This window comes from Grammomys surdaster, unplaced genomic scaffold (assembly GCF_004785775.1).
Source record: "Grammomys surdaster isolate TR1022 unplaced genomic scaffold, NIH_TR_1.0 949, whole genome shotgun sequence".
NCBI classification, from domain to species: Eukaryota; Metazoa; Chordata; class Mammalia; order Rodentia; family Muridae; genus Grammomys; species Grammomys surdaster.
Genome location: NW_021605368.1, coordinates 498,050 through 510,017, shown reverse-complemented (window position 1 = coordinate 510,017; position 11,968 = coordinate 498,050). Strand labels below are relative to the sequence as shown.

The following is an 11,968-nucleotide window of genomic DNA, read 5'->3' as shown; positions in this document are numbered from 1 at the left end:
TCTCTAAGTTCAGCTTCCATCTCATGTTCTCAGGTCAAGCTACCACAGATAACAGGTCTCTTCTGAATTTTGGAGCTCTGTTACATGTGACTTTTCAAAAAATGGCATTCTGAATTCTTTGTGCAACTCGAAGACAGCTGTGCTGAAGAATCTTCTTTCCCATGGCAACTGTTTCCTTCACTTGCAATCTTGTGAGTTGTGTAAGTGTTGCAATTCTCCTGAGTTTTGGCAGCATTTTTCTTGCCTCTAGGAGGGAATGCTTCAATTCATAGCTCATTATTTCAGCTTCTCTTGGGGCACTGTGTGGCATTACTAATTTAGTGCCTATGTTAACACTAGACCTGAACGTGGATTGTAAAAATCTTATCTACAGGATGTCTTAATTAGGATTTTACTGCTCTGAACAGATACTATGATCAAGGCAAGTCTTTAAATGACAATATTTAATTGGGCTTGCTTACAGGTTCAGAAGATCAGTCCAGTATCATCAAAGCAGAAACATGGCAGCATCCAGGCAAGCATGGTACAGGAGGAACTGAGAGTTCTATATCTTCATCTGAAGGGTGCTAATAGAACAGTGGCTTCTAGGCAACTATGAGTAGATTCTTAAAGCCTATGCCCACAAAGCCACACCTGCAAATACTGCTGCTCTTTTGGCCCAGTGTATGTAAACCATCACATTCCAGTCTCAATTCCTTAGGTGTCTGTAGTTCTAAGGCCGAGTTCTCCTGAGTTTTTTCTTTAAATGTTAGCATGTCTATTGGTATTGCTTTTGTTTAGTTATGTTAGTGATTTCTTCATGGTTGTAACATCTCTGATATTTCTAGGAGACATAATCTCCCATCAAAAGTGGAGTGGATCGACCTGAGCTACAAAGCTTGGAAGACAAAGCTGGAGAAGTGATGCTAGCCATTTACAAATAGACTAGAAGATCATGTGTGGATCCCAGTCATTGAAACAAGAAGTTGTAACTTTAAAGATGCCTTAGAGACCCCAAGATTTTTAGGATGCTTGAGCCATGGGGTATATGCTGATATAAGCTGCTAACAGGAAGTGGAACCAGTCCAGTAGAAAGAAGTTTGTTGCAGCCAACAAAGATGAAAATGAGTTGGAAATCTGAAGACAGCTTTGACATCAGCTATGGAGCTGCAGAGTTTAGAGTTTGCCCAGCTATTTTCTTGTCTTGCCTTGGGAATTAATTACAGTTAAGTGATATTTGCCTGGGCGGGCTGAGAGGCTTGGGTTGAAAAGTCTCATTCCAAGTTTGGAGAGAGGGAGAGAGAGGAGAGCATCTCAGACCTCACTATCCGCAAGTGGGGAGGAGGCAGGAGAGATGATCGTGGCATCTGAGGAGCACCCAGACAGCCAGACTGAGCTCAGGCTTTCCGAGCTTGGAATGCATGACGTGCCTGGGAAAGGCAGGAGTGCCTGCGATCGGGCTGCTCTTGACTAGCGAGAGAAGTCCGAGGCAGCAAAGGGGGCGAACGACCCAACGCAAGATGGCGAGTAAAGAGATGTTTGAAGATACTCTGGAGGAGTGTGTCATCAACGAAGAATATAAAATCTGGAAGAAGAATACGCCATTTCTGCATGATCTGGTTATGACCTATGCTCTTCAGTGGCCCAGTCTTAAGGCTCAGTGGCTTCCTGAAGTGACTAAATCAGAAGGAAAGGATTATGCCCTTCATTGGCTAGTGCTGGGCACTCATACATCTGATGAGCAGAATCATCTGGTGGTTGCTCGAGTTCATATTCCTAATGATAATGCACAGTTTGATGCTTCCCATTGTGACAGTGTCAAGGGAGAATTTGGTGGCTTTGATTCTGTAACCAGAAAAGTTAAATGTGAAATTAAAATTAATCATGAAGGAGAAGTAAATCATGCTTGTTATATACCACAGAATCCTCACATCATTGCCACAAAAACACTATCTTCTGATGTTTTGGTTTTTGACTATACAAAACACCCTGCAAAACCGGATCCAAGTGGAGAATGCAATCCTGATCTTAGATTAAGAGGTCACCAAAAGGAAGGCTATGGTCTTTCCTGGAATCCTAATTTGAGTGGACATCTCCTGAGTGCATCTGATGATTATACTGTCTGCCTGTGGGATATAAATGCAGGACCAAAGGAAGGCAAAATTGTGGATGCTAAAGCAATCTTTACTGGCCACTCAGCTGTTGTAGAGGATGTGGTCTGGCATCTGCTGCATGAGTCCTTGTTTGGATCTGTTGATGATGATCAGAAACTTATGATATGGGACACCAGATCCAATCCCACTTCTAAGCCAAGCCATTTGGTGGATGCACACACTGCTGAGGTCACCTGCCTCTCGTTCAATCCCTACAGCGAGGTCATTCTGGCAACAGGCTCTGCAGATAAGAGTGTATCTTTATGGGACCTGCGTAATCTGAAACTAAAACTCCACACCTTTGATTCGCATAAGGATGAAATTTTCCAGGTCCACTGGTCTCCACATAATGAAACTATTCTGGCTTCAAGTGGTACTGATCGCCACCTGAATGTGTGGGATTTAAGTAAAATTTGAGAAGAACAATCAGCAGAAGACGCAGAGGATGGGCCTCTAGAGCTCCTGTTTATTCATGAAGGAAACACTGCCAAGATTTCTGACTTCAGTTGGAGCCCCAATGAACCTTGGGTCATTTGCTCTGTGTCTGAAGATAATATCATGCAAATATGGTAGATGGCTGAAAATATTTACAATGATGAAGAGTCAGGTGTCACAACATTGGAACTGGAGGGGCAAGGATCTTAAACCCAAAGTATGAGTTGTTTCTATTGAATGTATTGCTACATGATTGCTTGATTTGTCAAGCGCAAAAAGGCATTGTATAGTAGGAAATGTATGTGGGATGGCTTCTGGCATTCTTTACCCTCTGATTCTAGCACTTTCAAGTGAGCTGTTGCGTACAATATCATATTGTAGCTATTAGGGGGAAAAAGCTGTTGCTTAAGAATGTTGGGTATTGCCTTTGATTCAACTGTCATTTTCTCAAAATTTAAGTGCTTGCTCAAGTTCCAAAATATGCGAGGATAACTTTTACACTTTTTCCTTCCAACACTTCTTGATTGGCTTTGCAGAAATAAAGTTTTTTTTTTTTAAGGAATTGTGAGTGTGAGAAAAAATAGTTTTCCCTGGGAGACAAGCACAACAATTGGATATCTAATTCCAAATTGTCAGTCTTGATAAAAGTATAAATGCAAGTAACATGATACAGACTGAGCAAGATATGTACTTAGGTATAATATATATGTATCAACAGTCAAAGAGAAAGAAGCCATGAATTTGAAAGTTTTTAAGAGAAGAAGAAGAAGAAGAAGAAGAAGAAGAAGAAGAAGAAGAGGAGGAGGAGGAGGAGGAGGAGGAGGAGGAGGAGGAGGAGAACAAGAAGAAAAAGAATCCAGGCCTACCCTCTATGTATTCAACACACCTATGAATTCTCCATCAAATCAAATATCCATGCACTAGTGATGCTGGAGAGCCTCAAGTCACCACCCTTCCTCCCTCCCTCAGCCCTAGGATTTAGTGCTCAACCATTTGCATACAATATCTTCTCCTTCACCTCCCTCAGGGCAATGCAGGGGCTCTATATGTTCTTGATCTCTCAGACAGCCAGGAAGTCTTCTTCTTCCCTTCAGGCCTCAACCTAAAGCAGGATCTAGTTTAAGGAGTGTCAGCATATCAGTTTGTTCATTCCCATTAAGGCTTGTGTAATAAGCAGTCAGAGGCCAGCTGTAGTGATTCACTTTTGTCATTCCAGTATTCTGGAGTGGGAAACAGTACAATCTGATATTCTAATGCTGTTTGGGTTAAATGAAACCCTGGGTGATCCTGGGCCAGCCTAGTCTATATAATGAGTTTCAGGGAAGCCAAATCTATATGGTGAGGCCCTATATCAAAATATTAATTAAAAAAGTGAGATTTCCCCCTTCCAGGTTCCAGCTGCACCCCAGAGATAACTCTGTGGCATAGCCCTCTGTACCCAAATCCCACTGGGAAAGAACTGATCTCCAAGGAGTGCTGACACACCTGTGAGCACAGGTAGGACCAACACTTCTGCTCAAATATCTGGCCAAGATGCACTTACCCAGAGACCTCAGGACACATAAACTAAGGAGCAGCCTGGGAGAGAATCCTTCTGGTTTCCATCTGGGTCTGGTGCTGACACTGTGCCACAACTCTTCATACCCAGATCCCATCAAGATAGAGCAAGTACCAGGAGTGCTGACACACCTGAAAGCACAGCTTCCTATACCCAGTTCCCACAGGGAGAGAGGTGGTCTCCTAAGAGTGCTGACACACCCAAAAGCACAAGTGAGACTACCACTTCTGCTCAAATTCCTGGTCCAAGAGGGACCCCCCAACCCACCCACCCAGAGCCATTAGGTCACTGGAACCAAAGAATGACCAGGATGGGATCCTCCTCGTTTCCATCTGTGCCCTGGAGCTGACTCTAAGCCACGGGTCTCCATACCCAAATTTCTCCTGGAGAGAATTGGTCTCCCAGGAGTGGTGAAATACAGGCTTACAGGAGGGACAAGCCATAGTCAGAGACAGCAAGATCAGCTAACACCAAAGAGAACCAGATGTTTATAAGCAAGCACAAGAGCATAAGCAACAGAAACCAAGTATACTTGGCATCATTAGAAGCCCTGAATATCTCAATACACCAGAAAAGCAAGACTTTCTTTTACAATGATAGAGGACTTTACGAAGGACACAAATAAATCTCTTGAAGAAATATAGGATAATACAGGTAAACAGGTAGAAACCCTTAAAAAGGAAGTACAAATCTCTTAAAGAATTACAGGAAAGTTAACCCAAACAGGAGAAGGAATTGAACAAAACCATCCAGGTTCTAAAAATGGAAGTAGAAACAATGAGGAAATCACAAATGAGACAATCCTGGAGATAGAAAACCTAGGAAAGAGATCAGGAGTCATAGATGCAATCATCATTATCAGAATAAAAGGGATAGAAATGAGAATCTCAGGTTCAGAAGATACCATAGAAAACATTGACACAACAGCCAAAGAAAATGCAAAGTGCAAAAAGCCCCTTACCCCAAACATCCAGAGAATCTAGGATATAATGAGAAGACAAAACCTAAGAATAAAAGTACAGAAGAGAGCGAAAACAAAATTTTCGAAGAAAAGTTCCCTAATGTATGGAAAGAGATGCCCAGAAGCCTACAGAACTCCAAACAGATTGGACCAGAAATGAAATTCCTCTTATCACATAACAGTCAAAACACCAAACGCAAAAAACAAAGAAAGAATACTAAAAGTAGTAAAAGAAAGATGTCAAGTAACAAATAAAGGCAGACATATCACAATTATACCAGCCTTCTCACCAGAGAATAGGAAAGCAGTTGATTCTGAGAAGATATCATACAGAAAGTAAGAGAAAACAAATGCCAGGTAGGCTACAGTACCCAGCAAAACCCTCAATTACCATATATCAAGAAACCAAGATATTCCATGATAAAAGTAAAGTCACACAATATCTTCCCAGAAATCCAGCCCTACAAAGGATAATAGATGCAAAATTCCAAAACAAAGAGGGAAATGACACCCTAGCAAAAGCAATAAAGTAACAATTCATGCTGCAAAGTAATGTTAGCAAACCCTCAAGACACTTCTGGGGAACCTTAGAAACTTGAGAATGAAAAGGACAGAGATGTCTTCTGTATGACTCACATTTGATTTAGAAAGACTGTGTGTGTGTGTGTGTGTGTGTGTGTGTGTGTGTGTGTGTGTATTTATATATAATATACACATAGTTTGTCAAGCCATAACTGTAGGCCTCAGAAACTAAGAAATACAAAATGTCCAAGTAGAAGGGATCCCTACAAAGCATGAATTTAAAAGGAAAATAACTTCTGTTTGCCTTTATTACCCTGCCCCTTGAGTGAGTCATGGAGAGGTTTAGAAAAGGAAAGTGCTCACATCACCCTTACCATTGAACTGATTAATCATGCATTTAATATTTTATGAAATAAAAACTCAAGTTCTTATATCTAATAATGTCTACAGGTAAACAGCAGCCTCAAAAAGTATTTTATTTAGTCCATGTATGTGAATATGGTAAAAGGTGGCTACCATTCCCTGACAAGTGTATGAAATCTTATTTAACTCAACTGTAATGGTTAGTCTTGGTTGTCAACTTGACTGGAATCCATTAAAAAATAAACCGAGAGGCACACTGTAACAGATTTCTTGATTAGATTGTTTGTTGCATGTGAAACACATAAGATATGGGCAGCATCTCCAGGTGTCAGTCTAATCAAAACAGACCTAAGTGAAAAAGTGTTGCTTTTTTTCTGCTTCCTTCACATGATGGATTAAAGAGAAACACCCAAAGAAAGTAATAGAAAGGTATTTTTTGTGTGAAGGAAAAAGCCTATGTCTATCTTATTTTTTTCATTCTTGGAAGATAACGGTCAGATGTCAACATCTATTCAAATGATCTCATAATGCACACATTTCTGTTAATGTTTATGTTCTTTAAAAATTACTTCATGCAAAAAAGTCATTCCATGCTTTAATATTCATTTGCTTTTTGAGACTAGGTCTTGTGGATGCCAGGATAGCTCATCAAGTAGCTGAGGACAGCCCTAAATTCTTGATCCTTCTAGTTCTACCTCTAACAGTGGCAATACAAGCATGTACCCCATTCAGAGCTCTAACTTGTAAATAATAAATAAGTGTTGTAGATTGTCTTACAGTAATTTTATATCCTTAATAAATTTTGTGGCATTTCAATTCTGATAGAACATGCATTTTTGTATTGGCAAAGTCTATTGCTTCAGACATTTATTGGAACATTTGAAAGATTATTAAGGAATATGGGTATGTTGAAGTTGGGCTAAATGTATTTTTGTGTTATGAGGGGGCCAGGACTCTATGTTGGCCAGGGGCAGAATATGGTGTGAATGACAAATGTCACCTATAGACTCTTCTATTGGAAAATTTGGTACCCAATTGGTGGCCCTTTTGAAGAGTCTATGGAATCTTGAGAAAGTGTAGTCTGGGTGGAGAAAACATATCACTGGGGACACGATTTGAAATTTTATAGTGTCTTTGCTTCCTATGTATAGATGCAATGTGATTCTTACTTTTACACGAAGCTCCTACTTATGCTGATGCTATTTCCTCATGTTGGACTGTATCCTTCTCTGAAGTTACAATAAGTTACAATAAACTCCTTTCTCCTCTAGTGTGCCTTTATTCATAAGATTTTATCATAGCATCTGAAAAAAATTAAACTTTTATTCCTTGACAAACCATTCCTACCACTCAGCTTCCATTGACTCCTGATACTGTTACAGTAACACACTGGACTCTTTTTCTAGATTCTCAGGATGGTGATACTTATTTTAATTGTTGAATCTGCATTATAATATATATATGTCAAGGGAGAACAAATGAAGAAATAAGCATTGTAGAGAGTGGTGGTGGGGGGATCTGTAATCAAATCTCCTTTCTTTCTGAAAATCTTTAAGATCTGATTGCTTAGAGCTACTCACATGATACCTTTTGGAGTGTTAAACAGAACCACTAAAGCATCAGTAACACTCACTTGAACTCTTTTCTCTTTACCATGTATCTTTTCCTTGTAGAGATTTAACAAATTGCCCACTTAGTATTTTTAAAAAGTTCATGTTTCTGTTGAGCACCTATGAAACTGTTTATTTCTACCCCAGTGGCATGAGACAGTTTTCCTAGTAAGCCTTTAAAATTAGTAAATAATGAATTATGGTACTTTGTGCTGGGGCAGACACTTAGCTGGTCTGCTCCTGTGGAGACACAGTATCCTTATCCATCCTAGAGGAACCACTGCACTCAGAACAGTAGGATTTCAGGATCCTAGAGGTAGCCTGAGTCCCAGGAGTTCTTCCACCCAGGAGCTTATGATCACAAGATCATAGAGACATCTGGACTCTGAGGAGTTCTGATGTAAGCAAGATAACTGGAAAGACAAACTCCAGTCAGACACAGTGAGTGAAGGTAACAATAGAGTTAAACAGATGGTGAAAGGCAAATGAACATAAGCAATGGAAACCAAAGTTACTTAGCATCATTAGAACCCAGTTCTCCCACCATAGCAAGCCCTGGACACCCCATCACACCAGAAAAGCATGATTCAGGTTTAAAATCACTTCTCATGATGATGATGGAGAATTTTAAGAAGGACATGAGTAACTCCCTTAAAGAAGTACAGGAGAGCACAGGTAAACACGTAGAAGCCCTTAAAGAGGAAACACAAAAATCCTTAAAGAACTGCAAGAAAACACAATGAAGGAATTAAACAAAACCATCCAGAATCTAAAAAATGGAAATAGAAACAATAAAGAAATCTCAAAGGGAGACTACCCTGGAGATAGAAAACCTAGGAAAGAAATCAGTAGTGAGAATACAAGAAATAGAAGAGAAAATCTCATGTGCAGAAGATACCATGGAAAACATTGACACAACTGCCAAAGAAAATGCAAAATGCAAAAAGCTCCTAGCCTAAAACATCCAGGAAATCCAGGACACAATGAGAAGACCAAACCTAAGGATAACAGGTATAGAAGAGAGTGAAGATTCCCAACTTAAAGGGCCAGTAAATATCTTCAACAAAATTATAGAAGAAAACTCCCTAACCTAAAGAACGAGAGGCCCATAAACATACAAGAAGCCTACAGAACTCCAAATAGACTAGACCAGAAAAGAAATACCTCCTGTCACATAATAATCAAAACATCAAATGCACAAAACAAAGAAAAGATACTAAAAGCAATAAGGGGGAAAAGTCAAGTAACATATAAAGGCAGACCTATAAGAATTATACCAGACTTCTCACCAGAGACTATAAAAGCCAGAAGATCTTGGACTGACAGCATACAGACCCTAAGAGAACACAAATGTCAGCCCAGACCACTATACCCAGCAAAACTCTCAGTTACTAATAGATGGAGAAAACAAGATATTCTATGACAAAACCGAATTTGCACAATAGCTTCCCACAAACCTAGCACTTCAGAGGATAGTTGATGAAAAATGCCAACACAAGGAAGGAAATTACAACCTAAAAAAATCAAGGAAGTAATCTTCCAACAACCCCAAAAGAAGATGGCTACACAAACATAGTTCTACCTCTAATAACAAAAATAACAGGAAGCCACAATCAATTTTCCTTAATATCTCTTAATATCAATGGACTCAATTCTCCAATAAAAAGACGCAGACTATCAGAACACAAACAGGACCCAGAATTTGGCTGCATACAGGAAACGCATCTCAGTGACAAATACAGACACTACTTCAAAGTAAAACGATGGAAAACAATTTTCCAAGCAAATAGTCCCAAGAAACAAGCTGGAGTAGCCATTCGAATATCAAATAAAATCGACTTTCAACCAAAAGCACATACATAAAAGGAACTTTACTAAAGCTCAAAACACACATTGTACCTCACATAATAATAGTCAGGGATTTCACCACCCCACTCTCAGTAATGGACAGATCATGTAAACAGAAAATAAACAGATACACATTGAAATTAACAGAAGTTATGAACCAAACGGATTTAACAGATATCTACAGAATATTTCATTCTAAAACAAAATAATATATGTTTTTCTCAGCACCTCATGGTACCTTCTCCCAAATAGACCATGTAATTGGTCACCAAACAGGCCTTAACAGGTACAAGAAAATTGATATGATCCCATGCATTCTATCAGGTAAACATGGACTAAGACTGGTCTTCAATAATGACAAAACAAATGGAAAACCCACATGCATGTGGAAACTGAACAGTGCTCAACTCAATGATGACTTGATCAAGGAAGAAATAAAGAAAGAAATTAAAGACTTTTTAGAATTTAATGAAAATGAGGAAACATCATACCAAAACTTGTGGGACTCCATGAGAGCAGTGCTAAGAGGAAATCTCATAGCTCTAAGTGCCTACAAAAAGGAACTGGACAAAGTATACACTGACAACTTGACAGCACACCTAAAATCTCTAGAAAAACTGAGGCAAATACAGCCAAGAGGAGTAGACAGCAAAAAATAATCAAACTCAGGTCTGAAATCAACAAAATAGAAACAGAAAGAACTTTACAAAATATCAACAAAACCAGGAGCTGGTTCTTTGAGAAAATCAACAAGATAGATAAACCTTTAGCCAGATTAACCAGAGGCCACAGAGACATTTTAATTAATCCAAATTAATAAAATCAGAACTGAAAAGGGTGGCATAACAACAGAAACTGAGGAAATTAAAAAAATTATCAGATCCTACTACAAAGGCCTATACACAACAAAACTGGGAAATCTGGATGAAATGGACAATTTCCTAGACAGATACTAGGTACCAATGTTAAATCAGGAACAAATAAACCATCTAAACAGTCCCATAACCCCTAAAAGAAATAGCGGCAGTCATTAAAAATCTCCCCACTAAAAAAAGGCCAGGAATGGATGATTTTAGTGCAGAATTCTATCAGACCTTCAAGGAAGACCTAATAACATTTCTCCTCAAACAATTCAACAAAATAGAAACAGAGGGAGCACTACCCAATTCATTATATGAAGCTGCAATCACACTCATACCCAGACCTCACAAAGACCCAACAAAGAAAGAGAACTTCAGACCAATCTCCTTTATGAATATTAATACAAAAATACTGAATAAACTTCTAGCAAACCGAATCCATGAACACATCAAAACAATCATCCATCATGACCAAGTAGGCTTTATCCCAGGAATGGTTCAGTATTCGGAAATCCATCAATATAATCCACTATATAAACAAACTCAAAGGGAAAAAAAACACATGATCATCTCACTAGATACTGAGAAAACATTAGACAAAATTCAACATCCTTTCATGACAAAAGTCTTGAAAAGATTCCTATTCAAGGCCCATATCTAAACATAGTAAAAGCAATATACAGCAACCAGTAGCCAACATCAAACTAAATGGAGAGGAACTTGAACCAATCTCACTAAGATCAGGGACTAGACAAGGCTGCCAACTCTCTCCCTACCTATTCAATATAGTACTGGAAGTTCTAGCCAGAGCAATTACACAACAAAAAGAAGATAAGATAAGGGAGGATGGCCCTGTCAGGCATAGGTGGGAGAGGAGATCCTTGGTCCCATGAAGGCTGGACATTGTGTGTGGGAGAATTTGAGGGTAGGGAGGTGGGAGTTGGCGGTTAGCCAGGGGCACATCCACAGAGAAGCAGGAGGAGGGGCGATGGGATGGGGGTTCCTGTGCTGGGGGGTTGGGGGGAATGGGATAGGGGGATAACATCTGAAATGTAAATAAAATATCCAATTAAAAAACAGAAAAAATGTAAAGATGGAACAATGAAGGGAGAGTTACTAGATATTAAGCATATCTAGTAAAAATATTAAAATATGATAAAGCCTTTGATTAAAACAGTGTATTTTTGGAACGTAATTCAGCAAAACAATGTAAAATATAGAATTCCATAAATAAACCTAAATACAGGTAGAAACAGAGCATATTTCTAAGCCAATGTCGCTTGGGACGCAGAGGGAAACAGGAAGCTTTTAGGGTACCTGCAAAGCACTAGACTCCCTGAAACTTGTCTCCAAAGCTCAGTGTGCTCACAGAGCAGAATTAAAGTGGATATGAGAACTAAGTGTAAATAGAGAACACGCGCAAACATCAAGAAAAGGAGCTGGTGAGTTTCTCCAAAACCTGCATATGGCAAGACAAGATGGTAGAGAGGTTCCTCCCTCTTGCATTCCTGTTGAAACTATTTTGATCTCCTTAATGAGAAGCCTCATGGAAAGTTACCCCATTCTATTCTAGGAAACTGAGGTCAAGATAACCCAGCTAATTTGACTTCTGTTAAACTGCCTGCCTGTGCCAACCTCCTTCTCCAGGTAACTACTAATCTTAGTGTCTATGAAACTGC

The 11,968-nt window shown here is 39.3% G+C and overlaps 1 pseudogene; it reads left to right on the top strand.

The window, feature by feature from the left end:
* Window positions 1–89: 89 nt before the first annotated feature.
* On the top strand, window positions 90–3,115 carry LOC114634385 (annotated as a pseudogene).
* Window positions 3,116–11,968: the final 8,853 nt, after the last annotated feature.